Source organism: Quercus suber, unplaced genomic scaffold, assembly GCF_002906115.3.
Source record: "Quercus suber isolate HL8 unplaced genomic scaffold, Cork oak 2.0 scaffold_743, whole genome shotgun sequence".
NCBI lineage: Eukaryota > Viridiplantae > Streptophyta > Magnoliopsida > Fagales > Fagaceae > Quercus > Quercus suber.
In genome coordinates this window covers 298,653-321,219 of record NW_027070181.1, presented here as the reverse complement: position 1 = coordinate 321,219, position 22,567 = coordinate 298,653, and the positions used below count along the sequence as shown (strand labels likewise).

Sequence of the window (22,567 nt, the reverse complement as noted above, 5' to 3'; positions counted from 1 at the left end):
GTTTTAAAATAGATAATCTATTCAATTGTCGTATAGTAGGTTAGAGTAAAATAGTTTTAAACAGTAAACATATTTGGAGTAAAACTTTTACCCTTACATTGACATAGCTGACTACACTCAAGTTTGGAACCCAATTAGCCTGGCTGCTACAAGCTAAAAGCTGCAACAGTCTTGTACCAAGTTGCTGCTTATACTTGCTGCTCTTGCCTTGTACCAAGGCCACCCTCACTAGCAGCCACTTTAATCAAAGTTGTTCATGGAACACGGTAATGATGCTCCCACATCACTTGCGGGCTAATACTGTCACGACCTTTATTCAGCAAAGGCTAGGCCCCTCATTAGGTGAGTGGATGAAATTCATGTTGTAAAAGAACCACCGGGCCTTTGGACCTAGTCTTTTAATTCTTATATTCCCAATCATACATGTTCTCGGGCCAATTTGATAAGTTCACGTTAAACTATAAAGATTTGGTTGTTACCCTATAAATCTATATATATTGAAAAGCTCTAGTATTTGCTTGATGGGTATTGAAATTAATTTTTAGCAAAAAGACCGATAGATTTTATTAAATAGAAAATTAGCTAAAATTGGTTAAAAGTACATTATTGACATGTTTAGCATGTCTTGCTAGGATGTAAACTACAATATTGAAACTAATTTAGTAGAACATAATAGATTCAATACTAATGTCATAAATTTGATTAGGTAAAAAATTTGATGAACATATACAAACTACATATAAATAAAAAGGTCAAGCTGACTCAAGCATAGAAAACTATTATAGTTCAAGCTGGCTGAGCTAATTAAAAAATAAAAAAAAATAAAAAAAAAGGCTGGCTGAGCCGAGAAAACCAGAACTCCTTATTTATAACACAAATGACATCAACATAATTTGTAACAGTCTCAAATGATTTCTTTTTTCTTCTATAAAAAAAATAAATAAAATTCCTTTTCTTATTTTTTGTAAATCAAAATGCTAATAAGGGAATGACAATGACATTGGCCCTTATTGAACAGACTAACACTAGAGTAGAGGTTTTCAAACCCTTATTGAAGGTATATAGGGTTTTCGTGAAGTACCTGGAATTGATGAGGAAACTGCAATTGGTTATTGCTTGGAGCCTGCTGGTTCTCATGGCGTTTGGGAGCTCGATGACTATCATTTCTTGCTATTTATCTTCGGCTCGTCGCAGCTGATCGATCACCGGTACATGAAGCCGAAATCTATTCATAATGATGATATACTGGAGAATTTCAATAAGGAGTGTCTGTACATTGCTTGCATTGCATTTGTGAAGAAGGGTTTGTTCGCGGAGCATTCGCCTTTGTTGGATGATATTAGCGGTGTGCCTACTTGGAACAAAGTGAATAGTGGGTTGCTGAAGATGTATAAAGTGGAGGTCTTAGAGAAAGTCCCCATTATGCAGCATTTTCTGTTTGGCTGGCTCATCAAATGTTATGGCTTTTGCTCCTCTCTATGAACCATTGGGATAGTGTTTTATATCGATTTGGAATTGTGGGGTTTAGGTTTTTTGCTTGATTGATTAGGAATTTGTGGTTTTTATAAAAACTTGAGGTTGGTTATTTGAATTGATTTGCTGTCCATGTTGCAAGGATTTGTGCTAGACTTTTAGTTTGTTTCAAATTAGTAATTAGTTTTCGCGCATAAATTGAAAGAGACATCAATTTCGGCACGTGTTTGATTGAATTCTTTAGATGGTTGTGAGCCAGAGCATCTAAGGTATTGGAAGGAATAGAATAAATCATAATAAAGGGAAAAGTGAGCTTGAAGATTAGATACAATTCGTCTCATTTTTTAGCTTGAAAGATGATTCTTATGTTCAGTGAACTGGGGTTTTTATGAGTTGCTTGATTTTGATTCCTGTTCATCTAATTCTATTTTCACCCCATACCTATTTTCAACAACATACTTGGCTTGACTAAGAAGTCGAAGAAAAAACCTTATGGACCTGTCTAGTTTTGTAGTATTACATTTTTAAACCCCAAAATTCTGTATATTTATGTGCCGTTGGAAGTATTCTAAATTTTTGGGACAAAGAATAATTGATGCCTTTCTTCTTTTAGAACTTTGTTTCATCAAAATGACATTAATGGCTGTAATGTTGTATGTCTAGTAGTTGTATTCAAGGCCTAGGCTCATGATACTCCTTATGGCCAAGGATCTACTCTACCTTGCCCTATTTATTCTTTTATAAGTAAACTTAACCAGACATTATTATATTACGGAACATTATAAAAACAAAACCAACCAAGTACATCAAGATTTCATGGCACCCATCAAAAATTTCATGATCAAGCAGTTACATTCCTTACTGTATATAATAGCATAATAAATGAACATATAAAAAAAAAATCTTTTTTATATAAATATAAAGAATGTACCAGAGTTTAACTGGCATGGACATTGGACAAAAAAAAAACATGAGAGAGAGAGTATAAACAATGTAGATTAGCGATTTTACCAAGTGGGGTTCTTTCATTGTTGCTGATATTCTGTTCTTTTTGTCATTCTCGTAGAGAGTGAGAGGTCTCTTTGTGGCCACGGGTTTTGGGAAGCGCTGAGAGAGAGAGAAAGTAGGAGAAAGAGATAAATGATGAAATAAAATTACTTTATGAACAATGGGGGGTTTTATATATATATAAATTACAAATTTTATTATATTGTTGACTTAAAAATAAATAAAGTATTTATTAATTAATTTATTAAATTGTTGAACTGCAGTCAAATTATATTCAATGCCATGTTATTTATATGGTATAAAATTTATAATATTTTTATATCTTTTTGACTTTTTGTTTACTAATTATTAATTTACTAAGTGGTTGAACCTCGTCAAATTATATTCAATGCCACATTATTTATATGGTAAAATTTATAATATTTTATATATTTTCAACTTCATGTCTGGTCGGTCTGGGCCTTTTACATTATAGATTTGGATTCGAATTTATGCCGGTGCACGGAATGATTAGAATTATATTACAGGCTAATTACACTTCTCTTCCTTAAGATTTGTAGAAATGACACTCCACCTCAAACCAGAAAAAGAAAAACACTTCCCTTCTTTGAAGTTTGAAGAAATTAAGACTCCTCCCTTTTGTTTATATTAATAATGAAATGATCTAAATTTTTATAGGAATCTCTTTAAAAAAAATTAATCATGGTTAGTAAAAAAACTAACCAATAAATTTAGAATAAAATCCTAAATTTATCAAGTACCGAAAAACACTTGCAACGGAAAATCTCTTCATAATCCCAAAAAAAATAGCAAAATTGGCAATTAATATTTTAAAATACACTTTAATTAAAAATTAAAAATTAAAAATAATGAATTTTAATTATGAAATAAGATAATTTTGGAAGCCTGAACATGATGTTTTACTAATTCCAAATTATCACATCAAATGTTATTGAAAAAATTATGAAATTTGTTTAGGATTTGATTAACAAATGTCAAAGTGTATTAGTTGAGGTTAAGTTTTTTATTACAATCCATCAACTTATATAGTATGATGGATGTGATACCTATCTTCTCAACCTTGTCACAGGCTCACAGCCATTGTGATGTGAGATCAAAAATGGTCAATCATGCCAAAGGTCTTGTAGCTGAATTGGCACATCTTCATGTATAAAGTGTTTGGGGGTCTAAGAGAGAAAGAGTTCGAATGACGGGATTAGTAGAAAGTTGTAATGATCTCTAAAAAAAAATGTTCTATCATTTCCAATACATACATATATATATATACATATATATAAACAAGTGATAATTTTTTCTCAATTGAGTTAACTTAGAACCTTAGCCTGTTTAAGGAGCTCACTCCCATTTTGGTGCTAATTGGTTTATCGGTAATACAATATTCTGCAGGACAATTGTTTCCCTTATCAAAAAAAGAACTAAAAAAAAAAAACTTTGTTGAACTTCTTACATTTTTCCTCATTTAGTTACAAGTGCCAACTAGAATATATGTGGGGATTTAAAATGCTTTAGTATATTCTAAGTTCTAAGCTTATGTTGGATGAAAATGGATTCAAGTAATAGTCTTCTAGGACTTGAATCCCTCTTATCACCTATTAGTAGAGGAAAATAAGCAATTTATTATGTTTGTTTTCCACGCGATCCTTAGAAGCCACAGGAAAGTGTTCATTGATCTTTTTCATTAATTATTAGCCAAGTTGTCATGTACTGGTAGATCAGATGACATGTATTTATTTGACCAATTAACAATTTGTGTAGGTATTTAGCATGTCTCAAGCAATAGGCATGGCAGGATTACCCTGGGTTATAATGTCAGAGGTATGTAACTTATTGAACTCTGAACTCAAAATTTAATAGCCTTCTGCACGTCCAAAGTTGCTCTCAATGATCACTACATATTATAAGAGAAAACTGTCTTTAACATTTGTGACGGCATTAGGCTCTCTCTAATAGCAACATTCCTTGAAGTGGATTATGAACTTCAATAACATGTTAGGTAAGAAAGAATTTGCAAGGATTATAAACTTATAGAATTCACAGTCACAGTTTGATTCCTTCTATCCTTTTTCTTTTCTGTAGTACTAAACCACACAAGATGTTTGATGTCATTGATAGGGGGAGTATGGAGATAGGGGGAGAAGAAGTCAACAGTTCCTATGTTTACTTGTTTTGTGTTTAAAGCTTTGATACTATGCTTTATTTAAGTATTTATTTTCAGATGTTTCTTTTGTGATATTCTCTATGCTTTGTAGCACTCTTTGCATGTACCCATGTTGCTTTTGTAAGCTTTAAGGGTTGTTTTGTTTCATTGCATGATTTGTAGGCTTTAATGGTTTGTGTCATGTATTTGCAATACTTTGCTTATGCAGCCTTTATGCTTGTGCTATTGAAGTTTAATGTCATACATTTACTTCACTACATCACTCTTGTGCCCGTGTAGGATTGTTCCTAGATGCATATACGTTCTATGCATTGGTTGAGTGATGAACACTCTTGTGCCCTAGTAGGATTGTTCCTAGATGCAAATTCTTCAAGTATTTTGCATTGGTTGAGTGTTGGATGTGCAAATGGTACTCTTCATATGAGCTTATCATCTTGCATATCCGGATGTTCATTCCTTGTGTGAATGAGCATAGTAATTGCTTGTGTATAGTGATTACTCGTTTGATCTTGCCATGATTAAGTGTTTCTATTTCATTCTGCTTGATCATGTGCTTATTGCTCCATATGCTTTTCAAGTTTTCTGCATACAATGATAATATTTTGTTGTTGTGTTTCAGGAGTTACTTGTTCATATGTTTCAAGAGCTTATCAGAATCTAGAATTAGGTGTGAGTGAGTTTTGCCTGTGTTCCCAAACTCACGTTTAAGTTTAAAGTCTGTTTTAGGGTTTTGTCACGGAATAGCCAAAGGGGGAGATTGTAAAGTTGTGATTTACAACTATGTGTTTTGTTGACTTTTATTCCGTGCCAAATTTGATTGTAATTACTATCAATTGTTTATACCCTGTATTTGTTGTGGGAATTGTTGTAAGGGGTGCGTGATAGAGAGTGCGTGAAGACTCAAGCAATTTGGAAGCTAATGGAATCTCGCGGGTATCTCGCGACTAAGCTTCCCGCGAAGTGAAGCATGTGCCCTGCACATGCTGGAATGCGAAGAGTCATGACAGATGGAGACAGCTGTCTCTCGCGAGTATCTCGCGGGTAAGGCCTTCTCGCGAGACATGCTGTTCTGCCAGCCTGTACTGACTGACTCACACATTTTGCACCTATCCTATATAAACCCCCATTACCCACAAATGTTGAGGAATGCTTCAGAGAGAAAACCCTAGCCAAACACATTTGTAATTAGAGATTGTCATCCCCACCTTTCTCTATACACTTGCTTGTGGTATCTCTTCAACCCTTCCCTCTCCATTTCCACACCATTGAGAGGTTGATAGCCCAAACACTTACCACACCTTTTGAGAGTGTTGTGTGACGTTTTGGTACTGCTGGGAAGCATTGGAAGAAACCTGGAATGGCAGATGCAACATGGAGCTTGTTGCGGGATCCGGATAACTAAGACAAGACACGGTTCCGAGAAGCTTTGTTGGAGTAGGAGCTTGGAGGGCTTAGGTACATCGGGTAGATTAAGCTTGAAGGGTCTCTTGCTTACTCATGTATCCTAACTGATTGTCTAGTGGATCGATTTCCGCTTGGAGGGCGACGGAGAGGTTTTTCGCCGAGTTCTTCGGTTTCCTCTTCGAAAACACGTCTTGGTGTTTTCTGTGTTTGCATCTCTCTTCCCTACTCTTTTATATTCCATTACATTGCTGTGTTGTTTAGTTTATGGATTAGAGTAGCTATATTGTTCATCCGCTCGCTTTTACACTATTCCGCACTTTATATTAAAGTTGTGTAAAATCTATCAAGCCATAATTTTAATCGGGGGTCTAAACAGCTCTTGTGTTTTTCAACACGTTTTCGAGCTTTCAATGTTACTATAAACTGGGTACTTAAGGCCATTTAGAAAGATGACACAAAGGGGGGGGGGGGGTCCGTAATTCCCTTTTCATGATAGTATATAAGTATAGAAGTGTAAGAGTTTCACAGGACAAACAAGATTATAGATAAGATTGAACTTTGAAGGATGATTTCATTTCAGATATATCCTACACACATCAAGGGTACAGCTGGAAGCCTAGTGACTTCAGCACACTGGTCCTTCACTTGGATTATTGTATACGTCTTCAAGTTTATGATAGCATGGAGTTTAGCAGGTAACTCATAAGTAGCACCCCACCCACCACACATCTTCACTTTTACTTTCCAATTTCGTGGTTTCTCTATGGTAACTAATCATGATTATTTTGGCTATGATACTTCAAGAACATTTTTCATATTCTCAGTCATTTGTGGTTTAGCTGTTGTATTTATTGCAAAGCTGGTACTAGAGACTAAGGGGCAAGCACTGGAAAAAATTCATGCATCATTTACCAATCCTCAACACAAAAACTCAAACCCTAAAGACATAAGAAATTGTGTTCATCTTAGTTCAACTGAAATCTAAAAACCCTATAAAACAAACTTCCACTTGTGAATATATACTGTTTAAGTATGTTCAGTTGTGGGGTTATCTCATGCATCACGATCCTCGATTCAGTTACTTATTCTACCCAATAAACCACTTAACAATTTTTCATGGCAAAGAAAAATGTTATTGGAAACATTTTGGGAGAAATTAGCTTATTTATTTGGTGTGGAAGATCATCTTTTCATCATCAAGTATTGTGAAATTTATGCACACCTTTATCAAGGTTATTGTAAACATCCTATTATCATCAAGTTTTGTTTTTGTTATTTTCATGATGCATGGTATCAAATTATCAATTTTTGCTAACTGATTCAATAGTTTTATAGCTTACGAATTAAAAAAAAAAAAAAAAAAAAAAAGACTGCAATTGATAATTCAGGGAACACAATTTTCCAAGCACATTAACAATAGTTAAGTTGCCATTATGAAGTTATTTGCTTTAGAAAACCACTTAAAAGAAAGGCTAACCATCTAAAATCTAAGAATATCACAAAAAACCACCATAGTGTAGCAAATTGCTAATTTTGTAATATAACTTGGTGGCTTTCTATTGAACTTATAAACTGGAAATAGTGTAATAAGTCTTTCATAAATTATCATTTATCCCAAAAACTTGATTTCAAAATTGTAATTTTAAAAAGTTGATAACTTCAAGTGATAACATAATTGGTTAGAAACCATACCTTATGAAGCAACTCTAAGTCAAAAGTAATTGAAAAAAGTGAATTTAATCACTTAATCAATATTTGAATATGTTCATGTTGCAATTTAACCCAACAGTGAGCATTTTAAGGTTCATGTAATAAGTTGTAATGGGACTTTTTCAAAGACATCTCATGAGTTAGGGGTAGTTTAACAAAGGCTAGACACACGTTGCCTCAAGTGCAAATTTGGAGTAGAACAATTCAGGGAGTGCTGAAGTTAAATGTATAATATGGATGCTGACTAAAGCTCTAGGGATAGGACAGTAAATGAGCCAAGCTTTGTTGAGTATTAACTATTCAAGCACGGCTTGACAGCAAAAATAAAATGTTCAAGTTTAGTTTGAGCTTGATACGAGCTTATAAATAATGCTCAAGTTTGAGCTCATTATAAAGTATAAAAACTTAAGTTTAACTTAATTCATTAGTTAAGCCAAGGTCGAGCCCAATATCAAGCCTAAACTCAAGCTCAATATCATGCTTTTGAGCTTGAGATCCAACACAAGTATATTATCAAGTCTATATCAAGTTTATTATCTAGCATATTTGGTTTGGATGAGTGATCTCAATTTATAATTAATTAAAGTCTTAGAAAGACATCAGTTAACTTGTTAAGCTCATATCAATTTTATTACCAAACTCATAAATAAGTTTAGGCTTAACTTGTTTTGTTACTTTTATATCGAGTCTTGGTATTCACAAGTTTGTTCATAAATAATATTTTTTGCTTGGACTCGGCTTGTTTATTAAACAAGCCTAAAATTAAAGTTTAAGTTTGATTTATTTATAAACAAACAAATATGAATAAACTTTTTATCAAACTAATTCGAACTATTTATGAATGATTTTGTTCATTTACATCCCCACTGGGCATTCAATGGGCTTTCCAAATTAGACAAGAGGTTTGTAGAAAAAAAGAAGAAGAAGAACAAGAACAAGAAGGAGATAATCCTTCAATTTGTTTTTAAATTTTTTTATTCAGACACCTACACATGATAAAAATATTGACACTTTATCTAAATTTGTAATAAAGAAGATAAGGACAAAGATGGCACCACATTCAAGAATAAAATTAAATAAATGATGAACCCCACATGGGTCATAGATTTTTTACATAATTCTAGTATGTAAAAAAATAATAATAATAATAATAAAAAATAATATAAATAAATAACCTACTTAGGAGTATGCGTGCAACTCACCGTCTTTCACTATTTTGCTAGACAGACAATTCTTGAATCATATATGCTGTATATACTCTCATAAACTTAAAAATATAATATAATTAACAATATAAAGTAACAATATAATTAATCTATATTTATATATATATAAATATATATATATATATTTTTTTTTAAACCACCCGGTATCCGGAACCATAGGGGCTCTGACTAAATCCGAATTCGAGCCAAGTAGGACCACAAGGGCGGCAAAGCTCTCCCAACCGAGTTCTAACGCAGCTGCATACTCAAAACTCGAACACGAGACCTTGCTTAAGTTAGGACAACCCCTTACCAGTTGACCAACGCGCCCGGTGGTTATATAAATATAACCGAATTTTATAATTCTCTTGTAATTGTTCATGTCAACGTAATATTTTAAAAAAGAAAACAAAAAAAAAAACGTCATAAACCCGTACTCAAAAAAAATAAAACCAACAAAAAAAAGAAAAAAGAAAAAAGAGTAAGCTCTGCCTTTCCCTTTCTCACATCTTTCTTCTTCCTCAGTCCTCTACCAGCTCCTCCTCGATCAGACCCATAAACTTGCAACCAACAGCAAATCAAGCATCGCATCTCATCTACAGACCCACCATACCCACAAACCGAAGCCTCGATCTCCTTCCTCAAACCACCGATTTGCCACAAACCACCCACATCCAACCTCTACAACCCAAAAATAGCCCCCCATTTGCCGTGGGTCTCATCAAGCCCATGGCCACAGATAACCCACCATGCCCACCATACCCACAAACCCACAAACATCGAACAGAGGTCGAGCTCCTTCCTCAGACCACCCATCTTCTTCCTCTAAACACTTCATCTCCACTCTCTCTAACTCAATATCTCTATCCGTCAAACTCAGAAACTCCACTCTTCTTCGTCTCTTCCTCTCTGTGTTTGAAACACAAATTCAAGTTTTAATTCATACTGTACATACCATTTCTTTACCATCAACTATATGGCAGTCGTGACCATCTTGGTGGTGCCAACGGTTCTAGTTGTGATGATGGTGGTGAGAATCAGAGTAGATCTTCCTCAGCCACAGGTGTGGTTGTGCTTAGCACTTTGGTTGTTGTCTCTGGTTCCTATGTTTTTGGCACAGCTGTAAGTGAAATTTTACTTTAGCATAGAATGGTCCACACTCTCTTTAGTCCACATGGTCCTTGGTCCAGGGATATTGTCTGCAAAGATTTTGATGTGTTTATGATGAGTGCCAAAATTTTCAAATCTGTAGAGAACTCAAATTCTATGAAAAATGATTAATTTCTGAATCTTCACTACAGTTTGAAGAGTCACAATGTTTTCTATGCTACTAGGCCATGATAGAAAATGTATTAGTTGAACGCCAAATTTTTGTAGGGATTTTACATACAAATGCATCTAAATGATTAAGGTATAGATTTGTCAATGGATTGCAGGGAGTGTTTTTGTAACATTGGAGAGAATAACTGAATAAGACAATAAATGGGATGGGTATCTTTATGTGGGATGCCTAGACGTTTCATATGCTGACTACTGAACTGAAAATGGTGTGTAATTGATTTTGTAGGTGGGATATTCATCACCTGCTCAGTCTGGAATCATGGATGACTTGGGTCTTACTGTGGCAGAGGTGGGTGTAAAACTATAAAGTGCATTTTTACTTTTGGCAAATGATATTATCACATTAGAACACTTTTAAGCATTTGAACTATCTTGCTCTGGAAACATCTTCTGCTGTGAATATAGCATTTGTATTATTATAACATTTTTCCATTTCAATATTAATTTCATTGAAATTTTGTGTAAATTTCAGTTTTTATGCTTCTATTGTCTGGGATTATGGTGATTTGTGACAACAAATCTTCATGTGAAGATACCAATATTTGAGCTCTACTACAGGGAAAAAGAAGAAAGGTTGTGTTTGGAAAATCGTGTCCGCATGGCAAGATCACAGACTCAGTTCATCACCTAGCTTGTGTTTTTCTGATCGGGGAATTTGAATAAAGTTCAACTATGATTTAGAGTAATATTAAATACAATTAAAAGGCATACAACATTTAGGATTAATGACATTTCAAAGTTTGAATGCAAAGAATAATTTTAGTTGGTAGTAAGGACTACATGACTTGGAGATACTGATCTAATCTTCATATAGAAGTCACTGTTTCAACTTTCAAAATGAAGTGAAATGTTGTATCGTATTGCTTTATGCAAAATTCATTTTTGTTGCATTGCTTCGTAAACTATCTTTTGCTTGCCTTATACATTTTTGTATATGATTTTCTCAACATCTTTTGGTTATACCGCAGTACTCACTTTTTGGTTCAATATTGACAATTGGAGCAATGATAGGTGCAATAGTGAGTGGCCAAATAGCAGATTACATAGGTAGAAGAGGTGTAAGTACTTCACCCTGGAATCATTGCTTGTGGTATTATTAAGGTTCAAACTCCACAGCTCACCAGTTTTTGAATTTGTTGGTTGTTTTGCAAGGAAGACAATGGGCTTTTCAGAGATATTCTGCCTGGCAGGGTGGCTAGCCAAAGCATTCTCAGAGGTTTTGAATCCCATCTCTCTATTTTATGCAGTTCCAAACATCAATGTTAATGTCACATGCATGACAGCCCCTACATTTTACCTGAAAAGATGTTTACATAAGGATAATGGAAAGCATTGAGGCAACATCATAATTTTGTAGTTGCTCTTACATAAAACTAAAGTTTAGATGATCATACATGATCAGAAACAACTAGGTCACAAAATTATTTCAGGAATTAATTGGTAGTAAGTAGATATGTTATCTTAGCTACTTCATAATGTCAAATGTTTGGTGCTTGTTGAAAGGGTGCTCGGTGGCTTGACCTTGGGAGACTGTTGGTAGGTTGTGGGATGGGACTCCTTTCCTATGTGGTAAGTTGTTAGATTGCAATTTCAATGATTTATCTTTCATGTAAACAGTAAAATTATTTGTGTTCCCGATAGCAATCTGGTACCTATATATTTAGCAGAAATAACACCTAAGAATCATCGGGTAGGGTTTACAACTGTTCATCAGGTAAGGCAAAAGTCTCATGAATATGGAAACCGTGTAAGTCATTGCCCTGACAGCCCTGTTCACCTACTAATAGCCACTCATACAGTTAATGATTTGTTGTGGTGTATCATTTACATATCTAATTGGAGCTTTTGTGAACTAGCGAACTTTGGCTCTGATTGGTAAGCTTCCCTACTCTTGTCCTGTATTCTTGTCATTTGAAGGTAGTTTCATAGTAAGACTTTTTTTTTTTTTTTTTTTTTTTTTAAATTCAGGAACTATACCATGTCTAGTACAACTTCTTGGTCTATTCTTCATTCCAGAATCTCCAAGATGGCTGGTGAGTTATTCAAAATTTTATTAGAAGATTTTTTTGGAAGGTTTTGGGGAGATAACACATTGGGGAGACTCCAATTGAGGAGTTAATATAACATATCGCAACATCACTTAACCCAAAAGCTTGAGGCAATGGGTTTCGGCTCAATTATGTTATATTTAATCACTGACTTTTGTCATTATTATCTAATGTGGGACTTCACTACTTATAACTAAACAACTTACAACTAACCACACCACTCACACGTAAATATTCTCACAAAAGGTGCTCTTTGGATAATGCATTTGAAAACTAGAAAAAAAAAACAAAGAGTTAAAGTTTTGCTAATCATTTCTTTTTCCATTATTCTTCTTTTTAGCCAAGTACATGTGATTTGACAAAGATATCTAAATGCTATAAAGTGGAAAAGAAAATTCAAGCATTGACTGACATGCTCATATGATTTTTTTTTAGGCAAAAATTGGTCGAAAGAAAGAGTGTGAAGCTGCTCTACAGCTCCTTAGGGGGGCAGAATGCTGATATCACTCCAGAAGCTATTGAGATTAGAGTAACTTTTGGACTTCATATGTCAATGAGAAAATAACTCTTTGTTTCCTCTTTAACTAGAAAAATTACATACTTCGACACAGTCTTAAATATTTTCCAACAATTTTGCTTAGAAACAAGTATTGACATGGTTTTTGAATCATTTTACAGGAGTACACAGAAACCCTTCAACTACTATCTGAAGCTAGTATTCTTGACTTATTTCAATGGAAATATGCTTACTCGCTTATTGTAAGCTTTTGTATCATAATCTTTGTAGCACGTTTTTTTAATTTTTTAGACAGGTTTGATCTGTTTGGCTAACATAAAAGCGGGTTAGGTTGGAGTTGGCCTGATGGTACTACAACAATTTGGAGGAGTCAATGGAATTGCATTTTATGCAAGTGCTATATTTATATCAGCTAGTAGAAAAAGGATTGTCTTTTTTCTTTTTCTTATTTTTTTCCCTTATTTAATGCTACTTATAGTTAATAAGAAATTGAAGTTGAATAGAGGAATACTTTGTCAATGACAGGCTTTTCGGGTAGTATTGGGACCATAGCAATGGTCATTGTTCAGGTTCTTGACTCTCTTTGCGGAATTCCAACATTTGCTTCTGCTTAATGCTTTTTAAGTGATTTACTGATTTTGTACAGATTCCAATGACAGCATTAGGGGTAATTTTGATGGATAAATCTGGAATGCGGCCACTTCTATTGGTAAGAAGGTTAAGAAATCTCTTCTATGTAATGGAGTTGAATGAAAATAATTTTGAATCCCACTATATTCACAGGTTTCTGCAGCAGGAACTTGCTTAGGTTGCTTGCTTGTGGGATTGTCATTCTTCTTGTAGGTATTTTCTACAGAAAAATCTATTTTTCTTGAAAACTAGTTTCATTGGTTTTGTTGAATATTTCTTAATAGAATAAAGATTCAATTATGCAGGATCTTCAAACATGGATCAAGACAATGCCAATTTTAGCACTTGTTGGTGTACTGGTATTGCAATTATCCCAAGGACAGTTTTGTTTTTCTTATAAAACATCCAAAGAAAGAACAGCCTGTGACAAATGTTATTTTGCTTTTATCTCCAACTTTCGTCATTTTATCCATGGTCTTTAAGTTTAAAAGCTCATAAAATGAATGTTATTTAATACCATTACCATGGGTTGTATTTAACCAATTAGTAGCAATCTGGAAATAGTTTTTGCTGCTTTGAAAGCATGAGTATTTCAAAAGGTCTTGCATAAAGTTGTGGATTTTTATGATCTGATTTTGGTCATCTATTACAGCTCTCAATCTATATTCATGGTGCAATTGGTTTGAGGGTCACAATTCCAAATTGTAGACCAATTGATGTTAACTGTTGGTTTGAGCCTGATTCTTAGTGGTTTAAAGATTGGTTAAGTTGAATTTGTCTGTTTCGTTTTGCAATCAGGTGTACACAGGATCTTTCTCATTAGGCATGGGAGGAATTCCTTGAGTTATAATGTCAGAGGTAGATTTACCTTATCATACTTGAAACACCATCTTTTATTATCAAAATAATTGCCATGAAGGCCTATTGTTGGCTGAAATAGAGTTGAATCTGTCTCAGATATTTCCCATAAACATGAAGGGCTCAGCTGGAAGCCTTGTTACATTGGTTAGCTGGTTAGGTTCTTGGATTGTATCATATGCTTTTAACTTTCCAATGGATTGGAGCTCAGCAGGTGATGCCAAGCTAGTCTTATCTCTCAATATTGATGTTATATTGGATGCAAACTGCAATATGATCACTTTAGTTTTTAATTTATGTTTACCTTTTTTCAGGAACATTCTTCACATTCTCAAGCATATGTGGCTGGACTGTTTTGTTCGTAGCAAAGTTTGTACCAGAGACCAAGGGGCGAACACTTGAAGAAATTCAAGCATCATTGAATCCATTTTCAGCAAAAAAATGAATTTCGCATGCCTGTACAACAGCACCAATCCGTGTTCGAATAAGCAAAATAATTTGTAAAACATTAGCTCCATTAAATTGTGGTGCTGAGTGCTAGACTAATTGGTGAATGGTTGTCACAATAATCAAGGTTTTTATCATAAGTCAAGATATCTTTGCAGCTATCATCCAAGAATTATTTTCTAAAACTGTTATGGAATTGATAACCATAGCTTGAAACTTTGCATTGCACTTGGAGAGAAACTACCTATTCACCACCTAATTTAGGGGACGTGAAAGGTAAATCTTGAATTTTTAAACATTTAGAGACCATTTGACTTGTGGAATCTTCCATTCCTGAAATCATATCCATAGAAATATAGAGTTATCAAGTTTGGTTTATTATATGCATTCCTATCAAATTCGTGAGAATATAACATTTATGTTTCTATTTGAATTATAATTTTATGTCAAAAGTCTTATAGTTCAATTGACGTCAGCTAGTGTTTCCAACAAAAATGTTCATAGTTCAATGCATATTAAAAACATAAAGAACATGTAATCTAACACTAGATATTTTCAAAATTTTAATTATATCAAGTGTCTATTTGGCAAGATTATTTTTGTAAACATATTTTACTATTTAGCTTATTTTTGCCACTACTCATGAATCCTACTGCACTTTTTGGTATCATTTATGAGTCTTACTATACTATTTCAACTAATTTTTACCTTTATTTACAGTGCTATCAGCAAAATAAGCGAATCTCAAACGGACCTTAAGTGATATAACATTGTTTAGAGTTATATTAGGTGTTGATAAACTAGAATATAATGGACTAATTGATATTTTATGCTTATTAGAGGTACCAAATATTAATGGCAGCGTTTGACATGATTAAGTCACACTAAAGATAACATTCAAGTTTGGAATCATCAATTTTTTTAAATGATTAAGTAGAATTTATGCAAAGATAAAGAAGTGAAAGTTACACAAGATATAGCATTCAAGTTTGGAATAATTAATTTTTTAAATGATTGAGTAGAATCAAAGCAAAGATAAAGGAGTTCATTTCTTTAAAGTGTTTTTGTCTTTATATATTTTCTTATTTTCTTTATTAGGAAAGAATATATGAAGAGATGGTAAGAATTCTTATAGACCATAATTTCTTTTTCTTTTTTCAATCTTCTTTCCTTTTCTCTTTTACGTCAATCTAATGTTTGTGTTTTTCTTTTTTTTGACCTCAATGTTTATGTTTTTCAAAAGCAAAGAAAATGGAAAGAGGAAACACACACACACACAAAGGAAAACAATCTGTTAAACTTTTGAAGCAAAAGCGTTAAATGTACTATAACCCAAGTTACACATTTATTACAGCTACTAATCTACTTATCTAAAAGAAATCAATTATACATTAATCTATATATTTAATAATAGGTAAAGTAGAGAGAAAATCCAATTATATTTCAAATTAAAATTTAATTAGAGTCTAATTTTGCGCCACATATCTCATCTAATCTAAATTTTAGAGTTTTGTGCCAAGTGAGTTAATTTAGTGTAAAAATTGAATATCAATTAGAGTTTAATTTTGCGCTACGTGTCTCATCTAATCTAAATTTTTAAATTTTGTGCTAAATTAATTAATTTAATGTAGAAAACAAGGAGTCCAATATAATAAACCATAAAAAATATAATCATATAACTAAAAAAAATTCAAATTTATAAGTCATATATATATTTATATTAATATTAATAGGTAAAACTTAGAGAAAGTTGAATTAGAATTTGAAATTATAATCCAATTTTGCACATGTGGGGCCCGTGGGCCTGATAGCCTCGGCCCATCGTGTAGCAGGCCCAAGGCCCATGCCAAGGAGCACAGACTATTCAGGGCTAAATTGGGGAAAGTCTCTTTTCTCAATTCACGCCGAGGACCTCCTTATCCTTGGCCTGACAAAGATGATTTTTGGGAGAGACTAACCCCAAAGTAAGCTGTCACCCTCGCATTTAATGCACTCAACTAACCCCCCTGGCCGCATTAATGGGGAGGTAACCCCTTGGCAGGATAACGTTGATCAGAGTGAACCACTTGAGTACTGATAAAGCCTCTGATGGGACGGACGGCCAGAAGAAAGGCAAATAGATGATCAACAGATGGAAGAAGGGGATAGGAAGATAAAAACTATATAAGAAAAGCAAGTAAAGTAAAATGGGGGGGGGGGGAAAGAGAGAACAAAAAGGTCTCCTCGGCCACAGGCCGAGGAACATCCCCCCATTTGTAAAGAAACTCTTAGTATTTTTTACAAGGAAAGTTCATGCATGGTGATCGACGGCCAGCGCCTAAACCTTTAACCCACTCTCTATAAATTTATTGTTTGGGCTGGATTGGGCTGAAAACCCATTCATATTCAGGGTCAATCCAAATTGAGTCCCTACAATTGGCGCCGTCTGTGGGGAAAGGATTAGGGTGCTGGCCGGCGCACCAGGCGAGTGTTCTAAGTATTCGTTTTACAGTAAGTTGAAAAAAAAAAAGAAAAAAAGAAAAAAAAAAGTATATAGAAGATTTGACAGTAGTAAAAAAAAATAAAGAAAGATCTTGATATTATTATTTCATGAATAGAAAAATTACATATTACAATCAGAGGCTCAGACAGGCCTGTTTTACAAGCAAATTTACAAGTTAATGCCACCTGCTATTTCTACAATCAGAGGCCCAGGTGGAGCCGCCCTAAGAAAAAACTAGCCGTTGGGAAGTGTCAAGCCGTCCCTTTATTGGTATAAAGAGAATGAGAGAGCTTGATAAGAGGCAGAGAAGGTGAAGGGCAATCCTGTCTCCAGGCCACCAACAACTCCTTTCTCAGCCAGGCGGAGCTGGAACAAAGAGAGGAGCAGATGCAGGGGCTCCGGGATACCTTCCCCCATGATGTTCCCTCGATTCTCTCCAAACCTCACGAGTGTTGGCCGTTGGAGACGGCAACACTAGAGCACCGCCCATGAGGTGAATTCGCACGCCTTCCTCATCGAGGGTGTGCTCCGAGGAAAGACGTTAGGTTCTCTAGCAACATCCCTCTGGGATACCTCGAAGGGCGCCATCAGGGTTACGCCTAGACTCTGCCGCACCGAAAGCCCAGTGGGGGCTGTGGCCATATCGGTTTTTGTCAACCCCGGTAACAATTCCGGCGGGGTTGTTAAAAGGGCATGGGGAGCTGGAAGAATGTGTTTTTCTTTTTTTCTGTTTGTGTTGAGAGGTCCATGGATTGTGGGGAAACCATCTCCTCACCTTATATAGGGGATGAGGGTTGGTAAGAATTAATTCATGCAGAGTTCGAAAAAAGAATTATCAGCTGGGCTAATAATGAAGCTGCCAATTTCCAAGGAGGTCGTAGACCGTTGGACTCGTGTTAATTCACGAGGACATTAATGAAGGCGCGTTTCGCGCACCAAGGCGTCCAATGCGGAACACGAACAGACAAAGGGCGCTTCATAAATGAAAAAGATGGGGCCTCGAGCCGGAGGCGAGGTCAATGCCACGTGTAAAGATCATAATCTGACCCAAAGAGGAATCATCTCCAGTGAAGCGGTCTGAGGACAAACCTCTACTTACAGAAAAATAGAAGTGGTAGACAGAGCCAAGGTATTGCATGGTCCTCGGACCCAAGCCTATGGTAAAACTACACACACCATTATAACTAAATACTTACAGAAAATAGAAGTGGTAGACAGAGCCAAGGTATTGCATGGTCCTCGGACCCAAGCCTATGGTAAAACTACACACACCATTATATCTGATACTTATAGAAAATAGAAGTGGTAGACAGAGCCAAGGTATTGCATGGTCCTCGGACCCAAGCCTATGGTAAAACTACACACACTATTATATCTGATACTTATAGAAAATAGAAGTAGTAGACAGAACCAAGGTATTGCATGGTCCTCGGACCCAAACTTATGGGAAAACTAGATACTTACAGAAAATAGAAGTGGTAGACAGAGCCAAGGTATTGCATGGTCCTTGGACCCAAGTCTATGGTAAAACTACACACATCATTATAACTAGATACTTACAGAAAATAGAAGTGGTAGACAGAGCCAAGGTATTGCATGGTCCTCGGACCCAAGTCTATGGTAAAACTACACACATCATTATAACTAGATACTTACAGAAAATAGAAGTGGTAGACAGAGCCAAGGTATTGCATGGTCCTCGGACCCAAGCCTATGGTAAAACTACACACACCATTATATCTGATACTTATAGAAAATATAAGTGGTAGACAGAGCCAAGGTATTGCATGGTCCTCGGACCCAAGCCTATGGTAAAACTACACACACCATTATATCTGATACTTACAGAAAATAGAAGTAGTAGACAGAACCAAGGTATTGCATGGTCCTCGGACCCAAACCTATGGTAAAACTACACACACCATTATACCTGGGTACTAGACAGAACCAAGGTATTGCATAGTCTTCGGACCCAAACCTATGGGGAAACTAGATACTTACAGAAAATAGAAGTGGTAGACAGAGCCAAGGTATTGCATGGTCCTCGGACCCAAGCCTATGGTAAAACTACACACACCATTATAACTAGATACTTACAGAAAAATAGAAGTGGTAGACATAGCCAAGGTATTGCATGGTCTTCGGACCTAAGCCTATGATAAAACTACATACACCATTATATCTGATACTTACAGAAAATAGAAGTGGTAGACAGAACCAAGGTATTGCATGGTCCTCGGACCCAAACCTATGGTAAAACTACACACACCATTATACCTGGGTACTAGACGGAACCAAGGTATTGCATAGTCCTCGGACCCAAACCTATGGGGAATCTAGATACTTACAGAAAAATAGAAGTACTGGGCATAACTAGGGTATTGTATGGTCCTCGGACTCGAACCTATAGAGAAAATAACTATCTGGAAAAAAACCAAAGCGTAACTTAGAGTCAAGCTATAATACGATCCTTAGATTTATATTTGAAGGATAACGGATGGTTTTATGAGGTCAACTCCAGAATAGAACACCAATATTGAGCAGAATACAATAGTAAAGCAAACAAAAGAACATATCATTATTTGGAAGCAAAGTATTAAGTATTCAGTTCAAACGGAGAAAGTATGCAACTCCTTCACAACGCCACTAAGGCAATAAACAAAATGAGACAAAAGAGAAGATAAAAGAAAAAATAAACAAAGTTATCCTATGTCGTATACTAGTCTCCTCAACTCAATAGGCAAATTAAGTCAGTAAGCAAATCAAAAGGCTTGGGCCAAGGCCTAAGGGCTTGATCCCGGAAGGTCCGTTGGAGGACTTGCCACGTCTTGTGGTATTTCCTGACCCTCGGTTGCAACTTCCCCCAACGCTCTCTGGGGCTCAACCTCCTCGGATGGTTGATCAGTTAACGGTGCATCCTCGGCGGTCTTATCGTGACTCCCAACCGCTGGTAATGAGGATCCCTCATCGGGAGCAGCTGGTGCAACCTCGCGAATGGCAATAGGGTAATATACCCTGTCCTCCCTTCTAAGATCAGATGAGGCATCAACCCCTGCTTGGTTGAGGGCTTCATGCCAGGTTTGAGAACAGTAATGCCTGCACACTGCAGGAACTTGAGCCCGAAGGGTGGCTTCAGTCTTAGCCACCCCTTCTGCGAAAGCATCCTTCTCTGCCTTTTCCACAGAGTGCTCAGCGTTTATTTTCGCAAATACCGCCTCGTTTTTGGCTCTCACAGCCTCATCCCTGGCATACTCAGCAACACCTCTTTCATGGATTGCCTCGGTCAACTGTTCCTTCATATAGGTAATGTTCTTCTTGACAGTTTGTAATTAACCTTCAACGTCTTGCAAGCGATTAGTTTGATCCTCAGCTTGCTTCCTGGCCACGGCTAGGTCAGAGACAGCAGTATCCCTAGCCTTCGTCATCTTTGTCAGATCATCGGTCGCCTTTTTTAGGTCGGCCTCAGATCTCTTAAGAGTATTGGCAGCCTCCAAGAATTTGTCGCGCTCTTGCGCTAAGGCATTGCTATGGTCATCAACCTCCTCGCCCAACCTGAAAAGGGCCTGGATAGCCTGCCAGTAAAACCAAGCAACTCTGTAAAGAGAAAGAAAGATATTAAGCGACAAAATTTTGAATAAAATGAATAGGTGCCAAAGGACCTACCATGCCTAGATATTTCTTAAGGTCGAGGACAACCTCTGACCCACTCATTTTCTCTAACTCGGCCATGTCAGTGGGAAGAAGAAGAGATTTCTCCAGGGCCTCGGCCACGAGAGCCCCCTCGTCTCCTTGAGACTCCCGCATCGATGCGTTATCCATCAGGGGCTAATCATGGAGCATGGCAGTAGACAGCCAGGCTTGAGCCTCGGACTGCTGGGTAACCTTCTTACCCTGCTGTTGACCACCGAGTTTCAGTTGCTTTGGAGGCCTGCGAAACCTACCCCCCTCGGGCGGGGAATGGGATTTGCTCCCATCCATTGGCTCCTTACCCTTAGAAACTCTTTTCCTTTTCGGATCATGAGACTCGGTCTGAGGGTCCGACACTATGGGAACAGAGGACGACCTGGTTTGCATGGTTAGAATCTGGGGCTGAGGTGCTGGGGGCTGGGGCTGCGACTCCCCTGGTACATCCTTCTTGGAATCGCCTTCGAGCAGGTCAAGAAGATTGGTTTGGGGCTGTCTTTTTAAACCCATCTCAGCCTGAGTACCAACTCTTAGGGATTGGAGATCGGCTTCGGACAAATGGGGGTCTCCTAGGTCACCAGAAAGATCCTCGGACTGATCAGCTAGGTCAAACACATTATATTCGTCCTCGGAGGAACTCAGTTCAACCACCTCCCTTGCCTTCTTAGATGGTCCTTTCTCGGCCACCGTTACTCGCTGGGATGAAGAGGGGCCTGATAGCGGAATGCCTTCAGGTATATAAGATCCCTCAGTAAAAGCAAAACCGTCCTCCACCACGGTAATCTGCGTAAGCCGAGGGTCACGAGCTCTAATTACGTGCTTCGGGACGGGGAATGATTTCTGAGCTGGGTCGCATCCGAGGATTTGATGAGCAGCTCTGACCTGGTTATCAGGTTCGTTCAAGAAGAGGTCCGACCTAAGAACGGTTTCCAAATCCGCTTTGTTAACCAGATGGAAATAACGTGCAAAGGCGTGCGGATCTGCGAAGAGAAAAGCGAAATTCCTATGGTTAATTAACCAAATCGAATATACAGGTATAAAACTTGAAAATACTGAAACCTAGATTGTCTTGTACTTCGGATGTCCTACCTGGCTCCCCCTCTACTATTGGGCAATGAAAGCCGTCGTGCCACTCTCCCGACACTATGAGGAAATCTTGGGTTAACCCCTTGTTGGAGTCAGGAAGACACTGGATAAGACGAAACCTATCGTCTCTTGTCTTCATATAGTACGTCTTACCCCTCAGGTGATGAAGGTTGTAACACCAGTTCACATCATGGTGAGTCAGTCTCAGCCCCATTCTCTCATTCAGGGTATCTACACACCCTAATATCCTAAATACATTCACGGCACACTGAGTAGGAGCCAGACGAAAATGCCTAAGGTAATTGAGGGTCACCGGCCTCATAGGGATTCTCATCCCTCCTTCTACAAAAGCGACTATCGGGATCACGACTTCACCCTCTCTCCTCTTAAGGTACCACTCCCCTTCTTCACAGTACTTCAAACTCACATTATTAGGTATTCCATAGTCGACAATGAATTTGTTCATCATCTCGTCGGACTCGACCAACTTCTTAA

General features: G+C 36.7%; 1 pseudogene; it reads left to right on the top strand.

Moving 5' to 3' along the window:
* The first annotated feature begins 269 nt into the window (after positions 1-269).
* Positions 270-14,984, top strand: LOC112004287 (sugar transporter ERD6-like 5; annotated as a pseudogene).
* Positions 14,985-22,567: the final 7,583 nt, after the last annotated feature.